The 19171-nt window shown below is 41.1% G+C and overlaps 1 protein-coding gene across 8 annotated transcripts in view; it reads right to left on the reverse strand.

Moving 5' to 3' along the window:
• Window positions 1–19171, reverse strand: part of Ccdc148 (coiled-coil domain containing 148) — a 261051-nt gene that overhangs the window by 236000 nt on the left and 5880 nt on the right. For 4 of the 8 annotated variants that reach the window (XM_040745388.1, XM_040745387.1, XM_040745396.1 and 1 more), the window contains exon 2: window positions 6373–6519. The exons of the other annotated variants lie outside the window; for them this stretch is intronic. The gene's annotated coding sequence lies outside the window, so the exon portion shown is untranslated. The remainder of the gene's footprint in view (window positions 1–6372; window positions 6520–19171) is intronic. 8 annotated transcript variants of the gene reach the window in all.

The raw sequence follows: 19171 nt of genomic DNA on the forward strand, positions 1-19171 counted from the left end.
ATGTATATATATATATGTTTTAAAACTGCAATATTTTGAAAGTAGTCTTTTTTACCTAAAAAACAAATTATAAACAGAAACCATAAGATGAACATTTTATTCATGTTTTTAAAAATAAACATTTTCTCTCACAATGAGAGCATAAAAACTGTCATTTAGAATATATAAAGTGATTATAATACACATTAGGTCATTAATAAAGTAGTCAAATGTTTTCATTTTAATCTATTATGCTCATGATTCTGTTTTTTTAAGGTAATTATTGAGTATTTTACATATTCATGCATTCAAAAAATATTACCACTATACTCATAGTGCTAAAAGTCTGAGTTTATAGGGAACAAAGTTGTGGAATACTTTACATTGAGTGAATGTATGTGACTGTGATTGGTTTAATAAAGAAGCTGACTGGCCTATAGCTAGGCAGGGTAAGGTTAGGTGGGAGAACCAGACAAAGAGAATGTTGGGAAGAAGGAGGAGAGGTTTAAGGAGACTGGGAGAGAAGCAAGATGAACTTACTGAAAAAAAGGTACTGCCATGTGGCACAGCATAAATAAAATGGGTTAATTTAAAATGTAAGAGCTAGTTAGTAACAAGACTGAGCTATCGGCCATGCATTTATAATTAATAATAAGTGTCTGTGTGGTTATTTGGGAGCAGCTACCGGGACACAGAGCAGCATTAACACAAACTTACACAAAGTAGCATTAACAATTTTACACAATTACATACAATTGTGTATTTTAAAAGGGAAAGAGGTTTCTTGAAAAGGTGAGATGAGTTTAAGTCTTGGAAATGGTGTGCATGATTTGAAGATAAAAATGACATTTCATGCTAACAAAACTGCATTTTCAAAGATTCATGTGCAGGCAGAAACAGGCATTTGAAAACCAAACTGAAGGTGCGTTATCAGGGTTGAGAAAGGGTCAAGGGATAGTCTAGAGGGGTAGTCTAGAGCCAAGCACATAGAGTCCTTCAGGTCTTAGGATTAAAGTCTAGCCTAAAATCAAGAGACTCCATCACGCATATTTAAGGAAGAAAGTAGCATGTTCAGATCTTCACTCTGGAAAGAACATATTTGGGTATTATTAGAAAGGATAGATGTGAGATTGCATTTTAGTGACAATGCTGAGAAATGGAAAGAGTCAAGGACTTCAAAGAGGAAACTCAACATGACGTACTACTTCTAAGAGAGTGCAGAGGAGTAAGAAAATCTGTCTCAGCTTGCCCATGGCTTCTTAGCAATACAACTAGATAGCTAATAAGTAGGGAGTGAGTGAGTCCTGAGTGAATTCTTGTTGTTGACAGGGGTATGGCCATATCAAGGACAAATGCCTCAGCCCCTTAGGAGGAACAAAGTCTTCTCCCCAGGTAAGGCTCAGAGGGATGGCAAAGCCTTCCTTGGATCCAAGTGCAGATATGTATGTGCACAATATGTGCAAAAACTGTCACCGTAGCTTTCTTTCCCAAACGCTGACAGCCTGAAGATGCTGCACAGTACAGATGCTGCACCCACCCAATTATCTAAACCTGTCTCCTAGTTCAACTATACGCAATAACCCTGCCTCCTTTATCTTTCTGCAACAATCCCGCTGCCCAGTTCAGCTGCATATAATACACACATTGGGCTTCTGGGATGCTGTGGCTCCTCCATCAGAGAGCCCAGACCACCAGATCTCAGCCTGTCTGTCTGTGAATCTGTCCTTTTTCATTCCCTCTAAGCCCCAGTTAGGTCAGTACCTGAAGCCATACAGGACATGGCCCCCAGAAGGGACTAAGATGGGAACTCCCAGAACTCAAGTAAGGGAGGCTCCTGAGATAAGCAAACAAACGAAGGTAAGGATGAATGTAAAGGCAAAGGAGGAGCTGAAATTCTACGTGTCTATAAAATTCTAAGTGTCTGCAAAATACGTGACAAATAGAGGCGCTTGGGGAGATTATGGAAAACTACATTGCTGCTTCAGCAGATCGTGGCCTATGGTAGGGAGGGGTGCCCTTGGTTTCCAGGGAGCTGGGCAATGAGTTTGGCCTCTTGAAAAAAAAATTAAAGAAAAAAGAAAAGGAAGGAAGAATCAGGGGGGCGATACATGGCCAAGAGCCCTAAGCACATTGCCAGTTTTGCTTTCCATTGAGCTGCGTCCCTGTTACATTTGCCAGAAAACAAACAGCACACGGTTGAGGGCCATGTAGTGGGGAAGCCCAGGGTGGGATGAGCGCCTGCCTGCTTGGCCAGCTGTGTGTGCTGGAGCAGACACTGGGCTAGGCGACCCTGTCCAGCAGCCTGCACTGTGAGCCTGTCTGGTCCGAGTCGGGGCCTGGAGCCCAGAAGCGATGAAGACCAGCATGCCACAGCAGTTTTGGGGAATTGAGGGCAACAAAATGGTCACTAGCCAGAGTGGAATGGTTTGGGCAGAGGAGGTACACAGCCAAAGGCGGGAAAAATTTTGGTGGTTTTAAATGTTAGCTGGTTTTTGTTTTTAAGACCCTAATGTAAAAAATCCACTGGTTACGTTTCTAATGTGTTTGGTAATTGTCCCTCCTGGCCTAAGCTTTTTCTCCAGTGGTTTGGTTACATCCTCCCATACCTGTCTATATGGGTCTCTCCAGTTTTGCTTTTGTTTTGTTTTATTTTGTTGATGGGGGGGTGCATTTCTTTAACCTCCTGGAGTCCCAGTGGGCTCTGCTCAATTATTCCAGGTGGAATACAGCCCTGCGATTTAGAGAGGACAATTGGGGAATTAATTTGGGCCCACACCAAGGATCACATGGCTGTGCCCAATCCCGCATATCCTAGAAAAGCAGTAGGTGCCCTCTCAGATTCCTTTCTCTTGTTAATGCCACATAAACAGCCTTCCTGAGATGTTAATCCCTTGAATTTGCATTTCTGTTGGTACGGAGGCTCCTGGGATCCTGCCTTTTGCATCTTTGCAGTCCAGTGTTGAGCACTGCAGTGAACTCACCTAGACTAAATTTAAGGATCCATCCTGAATATCTACGGAATAAGAAAGAGGGAGATGTGGGGAGCCAGTGAAGTCCTGAGTGAACCTGTGTGGTTGACAGGGGCACCACAATGTCAGATACCAATGCCTCAGAGCCATGGGATTGGCAAAGCCACCCTGGGTAAGGATCAGAGGGATGGCAAAGCCTTCCTTGGGTCCAAATGGGAATGTTTACAGTGTCTACAGAAAATACCCCTGGCTTTCTGCCTTCAGATATGTACAGCCTCAAGTCCACTCCCTACAGAGACTGCTCCTGCTTGGATTAGCTTAACTGGGCTCCTGCCCAGCTGTATACAATAAACAGCCTCCTCGGTTATCTGTATGTAATAACTCCGCCTCCTTGTTCAGCTGTGAACAATAACCCTACCTTCCCCTTCAGTGGTATTTAATAAACACGGTAAGCTTCTGGGTGCTGCAGCTTCTCCACCAGAGAGCCTAGACCACCTGATTCCAGTCTTTCTGTGTGTTTACCATTTCTTCATTCTGTCAGCTCCCCAAGTCAGGGTCCCAGGACCCAAGCCATGTACAGACAAGATACTAGCAGCTAACTGTCTTGAAACAAAGCCCTAGAGGAGAATGAATTTTGGAAGCTGGCGTCGGGGAAGAAGAGAAGACCCTGTTATTTCATTACCTTGCTTTTGAGTCTCCTCAGAGACATGTGCTCAGGCAGGAACAGGACAAGCTTTGCTGGCCCTTGCTGATACTAACGTTATAGGGAGGGACTATGAACTAAAAAGAAATTGTACTCACAACTTACTAACAAGTAAACCTTGAAAAATTCCGAGATATAATTCCCAGGTAAAGGTGATGAGCTGAGAAGCATTTTTAAAAGAAATGGTGAAAGAAATCATATTAGTATGATATTCTAGAAACCAGTAGAAGAGAAGAAACTTTTCAAAAAGAAGGAAGCCAGGGTGTCTGTGCACACTCGTGTACACACCCACAAGTGCGAACTGCCGAAGTGACTTCCTCACAGAGGAAGGCAGTAAAGACACCATGCAGATTTAAACCCGGGCTCTGATTTTAGACACAATGGAACATCAAGGACAAACCTAATCCTTCCACTGTAAACACCTAGAGAACTCTGTGTGTGTGTTTGTGTACACACACTCTCACTCTGAACCCATGTTTTCACACACTGGTGACCTGAGAGAACACGTCTGATCACTGAAGAGAAAGAAACAAGCTGGGTGAGACTCATGCTGCCATGGATTTCTGCAGTGAGATGGTTTAGACCCCGCAACAGAAAGTTTTCAAGTCCTAGTATACTTGGGGGGGCAGGTGGCGAGCGGTGAGATGAGCAGTGGAGAGAGACTTGGGGGGGCGGGTGGCGAGCGGTGAGATGAGCAGTGGAGAGAGACTTGGGGGGGGCGGGTGGCGAGTGGTGAGATGAACAGTGGAGAGAGACTTGGGGGGGGGCGGGTGGCGAGCGGTGAGATGAGCAGTCGAGAGTGTTAAGGACAGAAGCTGAGAAACAAACTTTAATATTGGGAGCCAGGCAGAGTATCAGCTCTGGGACTTGGCTTGTGGGACTTCCTTCCTACTTCCCTTCCTTCCTACTTCCCCTCCTTCTGTCCCTTCTCCTACTTCTCCTCCTACTTTTTATCTGCATTTCCTTCATTATGGCATTACCATATGTGTGTGTACTTTGATCATATTCACTACCTACATATGGCCCTTTATGAGCCTTTGCTGTAGTTGAGTGTATAAAGAAAATAGTACATGATGTGAGCAGTTATACGGGATGGGAAATATTTCATTTCTTACTGGTCAGCATGCCTGGCAAGTTTTTTTTTTAATTCACTCCACCCAATCAGCAGAGACCCCAGAAGTTCATGCCTTGCCCAAAAGGCTAAAATGCAGTAAAATAAAAACTACTCATGCAGGCAATCTTATCAAATCATAAAAGCAAACCACAATTGTGTTCATAAGTTTTAACTGCTGATTAAAGTCAGGCCCAACGGTAATTAGGAAGACTGGAGAGGTGGTTCAGCAGTTAAAAGGACTGCCTAGTCTTCTAGAGGCCCATGATTCAATTCCCAGCTCCCACAGTGCTTCTCACAGCATGTGTAACAGGAGATCCAGCAGCATCTTCTGACCACTATGGACAATGGCATAGACATAGTATATAGGCATACATGGGGGAGAAAGCAGAGGGGGCTGGAGACATGGCTCAACGGTTAAGAGCACTGGCTGCTCTTCAAGTGGACCCACGTTACAGATCACAACTATCTATAACTACAGTTCCAGGGGATCCAACACCATCACACAGACATGAATACAGACAAAACACTTATATACATAAAATTAAAGTCTTGAAAAATAAAGGAAAAATGAAAAACTTCAGCTGTCAAAATAGGCAGAATTTTCTTGCCAGGTGGTGATGGTGCAAGTCTTTAATCCCAGAACTTGGGAGGTAGAGGCAGGTGGGTTTCTGTTAGTTCAAGGCCAACCTGGTGTACAGAGTGAGTTCCAGAACAGCAAGGGTGATTACACAGAGAGACCCTGTGTCAAAAAACCAAAACAACCACAGCAAATATCTAGACAGTCACAAAATATAATATTCTGGATGTCTTTTATGAATTCAAAAATATACAAAACTCTAAGAATCAGAAAATATTGACCAATATACTGAATAAAAATCAGAAAATAGGCCGGGCGTTGGTGGCGCACACCTTTAATCCCAGCACTCGGGAGGCAGAGACAGGCGGATCTCTGTGAGTTCAATGCCAGCCAGATCTACAAGAGCTAGTTCCAGGACAGTCTCGAAAGCCACAGAGAAACCCTGTCTCGAAAAACCAAAAAAAAAAAAAAAATCAGAAAATAGAAAAAGCATCAATATTAGTACTACAGGCCTTATATATTGCCCCAGCCACACCATTGACAGTGGATACAAGATATAACTCTAATGCACAAACTGAGTTAGTGGAGCAAATTCTATATGGAGAGATACCTTTCTCAGTGTAGACACAGAGTGGGTGTGACGGGTGGGGGTACCTTGGTCCTGTCTCAGCGAGATGATGGAACAGTCTTAGTAGACTTCCTAGGGGAGGACTTATCCTCTCTGATGAACAGGTGGGAGGTGGGGTGGGGGGAAGCTGAGGGGAGCAGGAGGAGAGGAGGGAGGACTGGAATTGGAATGTAAAAAATAATAATTAAAAAATTAGTATTAGAGGACTTGAAAACAGATGTAATGAGTGGCATATTTCCCAAGGTTTAAAAAATATGAACACAATGAGGAAATAAAAATAACCATTGAAGTTTTTAAGAGACTAAAAAAACTACAGTCTGTAAAATGGGAATTTCGTTAGATGAGATGGAGAATTAAAATTTTTAAAAAGGAGTTGTGGAAGCAAAACTATGGAAACTGTACCAAAAGGAGCTGGAGAGGCTCAGTGGTCACGGGTGTACCATCTTGCAGAGGACCCAAGTTCTCTTCCCAGTGCCCAGTCAGACAGCTTGGTAACCACCTGTAGCTCCACCTCCAGGAACACAGGGAGCCTCTGGCTTCCTCGAGTATCTGCATTCACAAGTACATATCCATTCACATACACATGTAATTTAAAAATAATATAATGCTAACAAGACAAACATGAACTGTTACAAGAGACCTGTACCATAGAACATGTTTTTTAAAAGTTATTCAAGAGGGAAAAATATTACAAAGAAAATTATATATTGATACACCATATGAAGATAAAGATTAGGTATGGCAAATATTATTATAGTCTGAGATGAATTAAACTACAAATTATAAAGGAACCACCAAGAGTGTAATTATGAATCTTTCAGTGTAGAGCTAAAAGAGAAGCCGTTCAACTCAAAAGAGAAGAAAAAACAAAGACAAAGAATAAACAGGTGACATAAGTTTTAATAAGTAAGATATAGGATTAACTGCAACAATATTGGTAAATAAACTACATAAGCACTGCCAAATCAAACATAAGCAAGACCAACCATGTCTTATCTTTAAAAAGCTCACTTTAAGCATAAATAACCAGCTGACAATGCAAAAATAATTCAAGGTAAACTATACAAATACCAAAGAGAAACAACTCATATCAAGAAATTTGGCAACATGAATGGAATGAATAAATGCCTCGATGACACAAATTACCAGATAGAAAATCTGACCAGCCTAATATCTGTTCAATTAAATTACTCAATTATTTAGAGGTTCAAAGAGGACATTTCAGGCCCAGATAATTGCATTAGTCAGTTCTATCAATCTTTAGAGGAAATAAGAGTCTTAGACGTACAAAACATCCAATGAGAACTGCCTGTCCAGGCTGTGTGAACAGAGTCCACTGACTTCATAGAGCCTAAGTGAAACATTTTTATGCTTGTGTATATTAATTGTACAAAATAATGGGTTTTGTTGTGGAATTTCCAAACATGTATAATGTCCTTTGATTATATTTATATACTCTTTAGGCCCTTAGCCTCCTCTTCTCCAAAGCAAAATCTTGAGGTACTAGTATAGTCCCAGTGAGCAGACCACACACAGCTCTGTGCTTGAACACACCGGGGAGTTGTCGGCATGGCTCCTCCAGGGCTTTGGAAATAGGGTTTTTATTTTATTGGTGTTAATGCACCAATATGAAAGAAGAAAAATCTAAATGGCCATCAGCATGAAAAGAAACTCTTAGAGCTTCAGGACTGGCTGCAGTAGCATTTCTTAACTATCACATCAAAAATTTTAATATAAATGATACTTCTCAGGCATCTAAATGATACTTGCCTGCAATCCCAGCAGTCAAGAGGTAGAGGCAGGAGGATCACTGAGTCCAAGGCCTGCCTAGTCTACAGCGTGAGTTCCAGGACAGCCAGGGCTAACCGTGTCTCAAAAAAACCAAGACTAAATAAATAATAAAGATGCTTCTCTAATTAAATGATTGAGCATTAAGTTACAGAAAGTTGCCTCTGTGAAGTCTTGTTTTTACTATTACTATGCAATACATCTCTCCCTTACATTTATATTTGAATAAAATATGCAGATCTAGTTTTTTCTTAAAAGACAAAACTCTTTGCAGTATGGCATCTTAGAGCCTGGGAATTATAATCTCTACATTTGTTGAAATGCAGGGTTTAGTTTTACAGTTTCAAGAGAATATTTAAAGTCTGATAAAGTCTATGTACTAACTGATCCTTTATTTTTGTGTTTAATATTTTTTTGTTTCCACCTGGGAGAGTTGACTCACTGATTCATCTAGATTAGTATCTCCCATGTTGCAGGTCTGTGCAACATATAATTGTATAAATACTAAAGAACTTTGGTACACCAGTGACAATTTTTTCCTGTGCTTTATTTTTGTGTGTGACTTGTTTTGCTCATTCCTTAGAACATTAGGTATAATGGTACACTCTAGAAAATGTGTAAATACTACTCTTAAAACCCCCACGTATTAAATATTGAAGTGGAAAGTAGTCTTTATGCCCTATTAAATAATTCAGCTAGCTTTCCTTTATTAAAAAAAAAGCGTGTGGGGGCTGGGGGGCATCTTTAAAGAGTTGCTTTGATAAAGAATGAAAGAGCCTTGGTGTAAAAAAAAAACAAAGGTTTTTAATGGCTGTATAGAAAAATAAATAGCTGGCATTCTCCTGAGTGACTAGATTAGTCTATGCTCTGAAAGAGCTAGGAACATATTGCTTTCCTCAGATGTTCGTGCAGAAATGTTTTCTTCAATTAGCATTTGCTGAGAATAATTTTTGTATGTGCTGCTTTTCAAATAGAATGATAGATAAAATGGCTGCCTAAGGACTGTTTCAGGGCCTTTCCACCCCACCTCCTTTTAGTGTCTTAGAGCATAATAATTATGGTATGCCAGTTGGGAAGCATGGTAGAAGACAAAAGCAAAAACAACAGAAGAGTTACTGGGGAAAATTTTTTGCTGTAGGTAGCTTCAAATGAAATGAAAAGAACATCACCCACAAATCATGCTAATTTGCGTCTTCAAAGCTTGCCCCAATATGTACGCCCTGGTGTAAGAACACGGTGAGAGACAGCAGGTGGTACAGCCCAGGGTGCCATGGCAGAGGCCCCAGAACTAGCACAGCATCCTCTGCCCGAGGCTGCTCCCTCACGACGGCTCCACACCAAAGCCATCACTGTCCTACAGGGATCTGCAGAAGCCTCGCTTCATCTGCACCGTGATGCTCCATGATAGTCTTGCTTCCTCTTTGCAGGTGTGGAAACAGATCTGAGTGCTGAGAGAACAAGAGCAGAGGCAAACCTAGGCTGTCTGCTCCACAGTCCCCATACCCAGCCTCTGCCTACTGGGAGGGCACATGCTTCACAGGTGGGGGCACCTGAACAGGAAACTGGCAGGCCACTTCTAATCTGTCAGCCCCTGGTGGTTTGTTTGTTTGGTTGGTTTTGACTGTTTGGATTTTGTTGTTTTGTTTTTCAAGACAGGGTTTCTTAGTATATAGCTTTGGAGCCTGTCCTGGAACTCACTCTATAGACCAGGCTGGTCTCCAATTCACAGAGATATGCCTGTCTCTGCCTCCTGAGTGCTGGGACCAAAGGTATGAGCCATCACTGCCCGTATTGTTTTGGTTTTTTGAATAACTTTTTCTTTATTATTATTATACACATTTATATATGCATATATGTTTGCAAAAATATACAAATACAAACTGCTGAGTGTGTTTTGTCATTGCTGTTTGTGGTTATGTGGTTTTAGAGCTCACTACTTTGTCTTGGATAACCAGTTAGGGGACTTATCCCTGGAAAAGGCTACTTCTCCCTCTCTCAGCAGTCATTAGTTGCCTGTCGTTCTTTGTTCTTTTGTGGGACCCCACAAAATTATATATTTTTTATCATTTTTTATTTAAATTTTAAATAGCTTGTTTTACATGTCAATCCCAGTTCCCTCTCCCTCCCCTCCTCCTGCACTCCCCTTCCCCCCCACCCTCCCACCCTATTGCCAAATCCTTCCACATAGGGGATATCTAGAGTCTGTCATTTTACTCTGGGTAGGGTCCAGACACTCCCCTAAGAGTCCAGGCTGAGAGAGCATCCCTCTTTGTGCTATAGGCACACGAAGACTGTTTGTATACCAGGGATAGACACTGATCCACAGCTCAGGGCCCCATAGGTTGCCCAGGCCTTCTCGCTGACACTCACATTTGAGGGGTCCAGAGCAGTCCCATGCTGGCCTCCCCACTGTCGGTCTGGGGTCCAAGAGCTCTCCCCTGTTCAGATCAGCTGTCTCTGCTGGTTTTGCCAGCCCATTCTTTGCCAATTTGCTCATCACTCCTCTCTCTCTGTCACTGGGTTCCTTGGGTTCAGTTCAGTGTTTAATTGTGTGTTTGCCTCTGCTTCCATCAGTCACAGGATGAAGGCTCCCGGATGGTTATAGACATCAAGTTCATTATCAGGAATGGGCATTCGAGGTGGTCTTTCCACTATTGCTTAGCTTGCCAATTGGTGTCAAACCTTTAGATCACTAGAGGTCACTCTGGTGCCTGATCTGTATTCGATCCTATGATTCTCTCTTCCCCCTATTCTACCCCCACCCCCTCAACTTCCTGTTCCCCCATGACCAACTCTCTTCCTCTTCACCCCCTCTCTTCTTCCCAGGTCCCACTCTCCCCCCCCCTCGCCGTGTTCCCCATCCATTCAGGGGATCTTGTCTCCATCCTCTTCTCTTGGGTACTATGCATATATGCATATCTTTTAGGTTCTTTCCTGTTTCCCAGACTATCAGTGGAAGTGCAAACTGGCACTATCCTGATCCATGTCTAAAATCCATATATGAGTGAGTACATACCATGTTTGTCTTTTTGTGACTGGGTTACCTCACTCAGGATGGTTTCTTCCAGTGCTATCCATTTCCCTGCGAATTTCAAGATTCCATTGTTTTTTTCTGCTGAGTAATACTCCATTGTGTAAATGTACCACATTTTCTCTATCCACTCTTCAGTTGAGGGGTATCTAGGTTGCTTCCAGGTTCTGGCTATTACAAATAATGCTGCTATGAACATAGTGGAGCAGATGCCCTTGTTGTATGAACTTGCCTCATTTGGATAAATGCCTAAGAGTGGAATTGCTGGGTCTAGTGGTATATTAATTCCCATTTTCCTGAGGAATCTCCATACTGATTTCCAAAGAGGCTGTATGAGTCGGCACTCCCACCAGCAGTGTTCCTCTCTCTCCACATCCTTTCCAGCATAAATTGTCTTCGGTGTTTTTGATTTTAGCCATTCTGACAGGAGTAAGATGGTATCTCAGAGTTGTTTTGATTTGCATTTCCCTGATGGCTAAGGATGTTGAGCACTTTCTTAAGTGTCTCTTGGCCATTTTAGCCTCCTCTACTGAGAATTCTCTATTTAGCTCTGTACCCCACCTTTTAATTGGATCCTTTGGTGTTTTGGAGACTTGTTTCTTGAGTTCTTTATAAATTTTGGAGATTAGCCCTCTGTCAGATGTAGGGTTAGTGAATATCTTTTCCCATTCCGTGGCCTGCCTTTTTGTCTTTTTGACTGTGTCCTTTGCCTTACAGAAGCTTTTTCGTTTCAGAAGGTCCCATTTGTTAATTGTCGATCTCAGTGCCTGTGCCACTGGTGTTATGTTTAGGAAGTGGTCTCCTGTACCAACTCGTTGAAGAGTATCTCCCACTTTCTCTTCTAAAAGTTTCAGTGTGGCTGGATTTATGTTGAGATCTTTGATCCATTTGGACTTAAGTTTTGTACAAGGCGATAAACATGGATCTATCTGCAGTCTTCTGCATACCAGTACCCAGTTATGCCAGCACCATTTGTTGAAGATGCTTTCTTTTTTCCATTGTACAGTTTTAGCTTCTTTGTCAAAAATCAAGTGTTCATAGGTGTGTGGGTTAAAATTAGAGCTTTCGATTCGGTTCCATTGGTCTACCTGCCTATTTTTGTGCCAATACCAAGCTGTTTTCAGGACTATAGCTCTATAATAGAGCTTGAAGTCAAGTATGGTGATGCCTCCTGAAGTTCCTTTATTGTATAGGGATGTTTTAGCTATCCTGGGCCTTTTGTTTTTCCATATAAAGTTGATTAATGTTCTTTCCAGGTCCTTGAAGAATTGTGATGGAATTTTGATAGGGATTGCATTGAACAAAATTATATTTTTATGGTTTTCACTTATGTATATGTGTGTGTGCCACATGAGTGCATGTGCACACAGCGGCCAGGAGAGGTGTCAAACCCTTTGAAGCAGGAGCTCCAGACATTTGTGGGCCACCTGCTATGGGTGCTTGGAACAAAACTTGGGTGTCCTCTGCAAGAGCAGCAAGCGCTCTTAACCACTGATCCCTCTGTCCAGCCCCTGTTTTGTTTTCATTAACTATACTCCTATGTAAGGGTAAGATCACAGAGTTACAGGAAGGAAGGCAGGACACAGGCAAAAGTGTAAGACATATCTTGAACAAAGAAAAACAGTAAAGGGAGGAGTTTAAGCAAAGATAGCTTATACAGAAAAAGGAAAACAAAGATGGTGAAAGTAGACACAAGAGCAATAGTGACATGATCAGCACGCTTACTAAGGCAAAAGCCACACATTTAGAGTAAGGTCAAGCAGTACTTCATTTTGCATGCCAATTAACCCAGAAATGGTTTTAGTTTGACCAATTCAATTAAAGATCAGTAAATACGGGGTCAGAAAGATTAAATGCTTTGTCTAAAATCCCAAAAAGTGAGGGTAGCCTGTCAGAACCTAGCCAGACAGCTTGGCTTGGGGTTCAGTACTTTTCACCAGCCAAGTAAAACACAATTTAGCAGCTTTAAGCACACAAGTACTCTTTAGGTTACAGCACAATTTCTAGGACACAAAAATAATCGCAGTGTACCTACACTGAAGACCAAATGTAAAAAGTAACAATTTATCCTCTTCTCAAGAAATGAATAGTAAGGTGTAGAAGCATGCACAAAGTAGTCATTTAGTTATACATGAAGTGGCATTCTTAGAATCTTCCCATAATTGTCTTCCGATGTATGTAGTTCATCCTCCCTTCCTTCCTTCCTTTTCTTCTTCCTTCTTCTTCCTCCTCTTCCTCTTCTTCCTCCTCTTCTTCTTGAGATAGCATACATCTATCTATCTAGGCTGACCTCAGACTTGCCACTTGACTCTGTCCCAGAGTGCGGGGTAACAGGGATGAACCATCTATAATAATTTAATTCCTACAAAAATTTCAGAATTTATATTATTTTAGTCTCAGAACACGTTGCCAGACATCTATAAACACGCAGCAAACAGGAACATCACTAATATTTATTTTTTCCATCACAGAATTCAACAAGATTGAGCAGAAGGACTGAGGTATGGGTTATTTGGACAGTTTTAATACTCATTTATAATCTCTAATGTTTCTCCTAGTCCTGGAGTTGTGCAATTTTAAAAACCAAGTAGTCAAATAATATCAAATTAGAATATTCAATGGAAGCTTGTGTGACCAAAACACCCGTGGTGCAGTACGTTCCTACAATACAACTCTGACAGAGGCCAATCCTCCTTAATTCAGATGAGATTCAGGAGCAGCTGAGCAAGCTCATCAGGCCACTGTGACCTTTCAAAGTAGAGGTGAGGTATTGTCAAGTCTACTGCAAACAAACCGAAGGAAGAAGGACCAATTGGTGTCAGGCGGGGATCCCAGCCTCATCCCCCAAGCACAGCAGCATCCTTGTGCTAATGTTCGGAAGTTATACAATGTTGTGAAGTTAATAACTAATGCTTAGGAGAAGAGGACCAGCTTAGAGAGCCTCATTCCATGGCCATGTGACAGAGGGGTAATGGCAGATGACTTTCCCAAAGCGACCCACTAAAGTCACTGAAAACAGATTTTAAAAACAGGATTTATTTACTTGTACTTTTATCTGCACTTATTTTATGCTGAATTTATTCCTGTGAGTTAAGTTTTTGTGTCTTCTGGGTATCTTTTTCTACTGTGCACCCTCCCCTTCTGGCTTTCAAATATTTTGTTCCTTATCTTGGGAGATCACATGTATGGGCTAATCTTGCCCTGTGCTCTGTAAATTGGTGGGCACATCTTAGGTGCTTTGTTCACTGGATATGTTCAATACTAGAGAATCTACATCTAAACCCTTAAGTTCAGTATTACTCTCTGCATTTTTAAGTGTGTGCAGCTAAAATTCAGAACTCTTTTTTTGGCCACTAGCCCTGTGCCACTGTTTGGTCTGGGTGCACCTTCCGACTCCACCATTATACCTCTAGAAAGGCACACATTGCTCCGTAAAAGTGACATCTTTCAGATACTTGCTGGCTTTTCAGATATGGTACTCTTGAAAGCATGGGCAAGTCCTTGTGTGTTCTTAAAGTGTACATGAAGATTTGAACCGCTTTATTTTTATGATTTTGTAGGGGTTTCTGGGTCAACAGAGTAGTGACCATCTTCACAGGTCACCCCAGGCCTCTTACAGGAAGAGGAAACACCAGGGCTACCAGGAGAATTCCTTCAATCAGAATTTCTATTTGGCCATAAGTGCATTAATTTTGTGTGGGGTCAGTATTTCCCTTTTGTCATCTCCTGTGCAGAAATTTCCTGCCTTGCTTTATTATGTATTTTTGTTGTTTCTGTTTCACATTTATAACATGAGGATGTGTCCAAAGATGACCACTTCCCCAGCAGCACCGCAGACACCTTGACTGTCCTCGAGTGGGAACAGAATCTGTAATGTGAGTAATGGGTGTATTGGAGATTCACCTGAGAGTGTGTGGGGGCAGAGACCTAAGCTTCATCAAGACAGACAGACAGACAGACAGACAGACAGACAGCAAAAGAGTAACATCAGAGTATAGTTTACCAGAGACTTATTTCAAGTTCCTGGGACTCACAAAAGAGAAAATCAGAAAAACAAAACAGAAAACAAAAGTTTGTTTACAGATTTTCCAGTAAAACTGAGGTACTTCAATGTTCCAGTTAACTTCAGCTGTCAACTTGAAACAACCCACAGTCACCTAGGAAGAGGGAACCTCAAATGAAAATATGCCTAGATCAGATTGACTTGTGTCTGTGAGGCATATTCTTTAGTTGGTAATAAATGTAGGAGGGTACAGATCATTGAGTGGTACCATCCCTACACAGGTGGGCTTATAAGAAGGGTAACTGAGCTAGCTAGGAGAAAGCCAGTAAGCAGCTCTCCTTCCTGGTTTCTGCTTCAAGCACCAACTTTCAACTCTTGCCTTGGCTTCTCTGGATTATAAACCGCAACTTTTAAGGTGAAATAAAGTCTTGTCTCATCAAGTTGATTTTGGTCAGTGTTTATTCACAGCAACAAGAACCAAGCTAGAACTCTGGACATGACCCACTGCACAAACTCATTATTAAATACAATAGCATGATTTCTAAAGTACTTACTATAAATTCTTTAAATCTAATGTCATTCTAATATTATGTAAATTGTAAAATGCAAATATGGAAAAACACACATAGGAAAAATATATATTACTGATAAGTATAATAATGTTGACAATACACATAAACTTTAGGGAGAGTTACTTGATAGAGACTGTTTGTTGTCTTATAAATCTTGGTAGGATATCAGGTAATGGAAGGGTTCTCAACCCAAGGTCAGCTTCTTTCCCCATACCTACTTCAGTGAATATAAACAGCTAAAACAGAAACAGACATGGGAAAGCTACAATATTGACTTCATATTCCCAATTAAGACACCCGAATTTAAATTCTATTCACCAATTATGCAATGGTTGTAGTTTAATATTTTTCTTTAGTAAATTCCTGAATTTCCTGATGTGAACCAGTTTTCTTTGGTATTTTTTAATGTTTAATAAATGAAGCTTAAATCCCATGAAATGTCATTTGGAAGCTTTTCAATCATGACAAAATTACTTCCAGATTTACTGTATTCATATACGAGAGCTTTAAGGATGTGTTTGTCATTATTAAAAATGGTTTTATTTATAATAGCCTTATTGAGACATAATTTTATTCAATAAAAATGAATCCATTATAGATATATTGTTATTTTTAAGAAAAATATATTGTATAAACATTACCACTCTACAGTTTGAATATATTTCTCTTCCTAGGAAACCTTTATTCATAACTCCTTCTCAGTCCTCCCATCTCAGGCCAAGGGTGATCACTGATGATATATTTTAAACTTTGTGGAAGTTTTACATAACTGACATATCACACATGACCTTTGTACAAGGCTTTGTTTTCTCTTAACATGCTTTAGAGGCTTATCCATCTAGCATGTATCCATAGCTCATACTTATAGCAGAGTGGTATTCTACTATGCCAATAACCAGTGGAGGGATCCTTGGGATATTTCCAGACTTTCACTATAGTAATTTCTACTGTTATTTTTCATGTCCTAGTCTATGTAACATACATTTTCCTCAAGAAGGATTGAAAGGTCATATGATAAACTTTCATTTACGTTTTTAAGAAATCATCACATCGTCTTCCAAAATAGTTATATCATTTTGCTTTCCAATCAGAAGTTTATAATCATTCTCTGGAACTCCATTATGGTTTTAATTATGATTTCCCTAATGATTGATGCTGAGAATATCATCATGTGTTTGCTGGTCACTTGAATACCAGACTAGTTACATGTTTTCTAAAATAGTCAGCTTACACGATTAGCTAGAGTCACAGACAGTTGTGAGCTACCTGGTACTATTACTGGAAAGGAAACGAGTCCTTCACAAGAGTAGTGGAGTCCTCCACAAGAGCAAGGAGTGCTCTTAAGCACCCAGCCATCTCTCCAGCCCTTTCTTCCTCACTGTTGCTTGGCTTAGATTCGATGTATCCATCCCTCCCACGACCTGCATTTGTCTTTTCGTTTTCTTATAGGTCTGTTGCTCTCTTCTGGAGGAAAATGATGTCATCTTGATAAAACCTAATTTATTAATTCCTTCTCTTATAGTTCATGATTTGGGGGATATAACTAGAAAAGCTTTGCCAAAAGCAAGGTCACAAAGGTTTTCTACTCTTCTGCCAGAAGTCTTACAGTTTCCAGCTCTCACACGTGGGTGTGTGGTGGATATTGCATAAGCACTTTTCTGTACAGTGAGAGTTAAGAGTTTGGGTTCATTGCTGTGCATATGGATATTCAATATCATTGTCCCAACAGCATTTCTTGAAAAGACTCTCCCTATTGATCTATCTGTCTTGGCATCTTTGTTGAAACGAACTGACCACAATGTAAAGGCTAATTTTTGGGCCTGCTTTCTCATTGATCTACAGGGCTATCATGCCAATATGGCATTTACTGTTGTAGCTTTATAGTAAGATTTACAATGAAATATTGTAATTACTCTTTGTTCTTTCCACAGAAATTGGTTAGGTAGTTTGTTTCTCTGTGTTTCCATCTTAAGATGATCAATTGCTGCAACAATGCTTGCTGGAATTTTGAAAGGGATCATATTGAATGTATAGATCAAAGGTATTATGCTTTACTTTGAAAATGCACGTATAAATATTGCATTTAATGTTGTGAATAATGATGTTATGAGTAGGATTTTTTGTTGATATTCAGATAGCTAGTGCCAAGCATATGGAATGTAACTGGTTTTATATAATGATTACATTTTGTGACATTACTAAGTTCATCAATTAGTTATAGTGCATGCATGTGTATTTTCTAGGATATTCTATGGACAGGATCATGGCATTTGTGAACTAAGGTAGGTAGCTTTAGCTTCTTTTCCTTTCCAATCTATATGCCTGTAGATTTTATTGCCTGCTTATTACACTGGCTAGAATATGGAGCACAGTGCTGAACAGTAAGGATGCCTGTGGATGCCCCTCTCCAGTTCTCCAATTGTTACTAAGTCTTTTTTTTCTCTGTTTTCAAGATGAGATGTACACACTGTGCATGGCCATAGACTCTACTCTCAATCTTAGGGGGAACAAGTTAGTCTTTCCGTCATGAACACAGCGATGGCTGCAGGTTTTCACATGTGTTCCTTAGTACATGGAGGGAATTCTCTTCTACTGCTAGTTTACTGAGCATTTTATTATAAATTTATGTTGTTTTCTTATCACTGACTTTTCTGCATCTGTTTGTCTGTGTGCCCACCCCCATCTCCCCCGCAGCCAGTTTCTGACTCCAGATTTATGCTGGTTTATGACAGACAGTGTACTAGCAAGTGCTGTTCACGCACTCTCTCTGTCCAACTTCACAGATGTACAAAGCTGTAACAAGCTACACAAGGGCCTTGTAAGGGCAAAGTCAGGAGAGCAGAGAGAGAGAGAGAGACAGAGAGAGAGACGAGAGAGAGAGAGAGAGAGAGAGAGAGAGAGAGAGAGAGAGAGAGAGAGAGAGAGAGAGAGAGAGCCCGCCCTAGAGTTAAGAATGAGGGGTCTTATTTTCTGACATTTCCTTTAGGAAAAACTTCCAAAACTCCAAAACAGCAGATTCATATTTAATGATCACCCGTAATCACGTCATGGTTAATGATCATTTGCTATCCCGGGATGGCACCTATTAAAGAGCTATATTATGTTAATCGGCTTTCAGATGCCACAATGAGTATTTAGCATCATCAGCTTCTAAAGAGGAATCTTTTTTTGGGGGGGCGTGTTTTTAGTCCCCAGTGGTTTGGCCCCTTGGGACCTGCGTCAGTGTCATGGTAGGGAGCACAGGAGGCCTGGGAGCCAAGAGTTAGAAGACTGGAACCCCACAACTCTACAACCCCTTTCAAAGGTGTGTTACCGCCACCGGGCAACAGCGCTACTCTGGGAACAGTCCTTAACAGAGTGGGGCAATAGTTCAGATCCAAACATCAGCACTCTGCTTTCCAAAGGTGGCTTCTAGTGGTTCCCTGCCCTTGTCTGATCATTCTTTCTCCAAGTGTCACACAAAGCTAGTTGCTGTGTGTGCATTCTCAACATAGGTCCATCTATGAGGACTGTCACGGTCAGTTTTGAAGGACAGTTTTGCTAAACACAGCATCCTTGCTTCCTAAAATTGTCTGAGTGTTTAAAAATACATATCCTGTTTGCTATCATTGTGTGTCATGGCACAAGTACAGAGGTCACCTTCCAGGAATTGGGTCTCTCCCCCTACTGTGAGCTCCAGGGATTGAACTCAGGCTGTCAGACTTGACAGCAGGTACCCGGACTGCCAAGCCAGCTCAGACGCCTGGCACGTTCAGTTTTGTTTAGCTGCCTACTTGAAGATTTCTAAGGGGGAAAAGAGGATCTTAG

This window comes from Mesocricetus auratus, unplaced genomic scaffold (assembly GCF_017639785.1).
Source record: "Mesocricetus auratus isolate SY011 unplaced genomic scaffold, BCM_Maur_2.0 Super-Scaffold_100004, whole genome shotgun sequence".
In the NCBI taxonomy this organism is placed as follows: domain Eukaryota; kingdom Metazoa; phylum Chordata; class Mammalia; order Rodentia; family Cricetidae; genus Mesocricetus; species Mesocricetus auratus.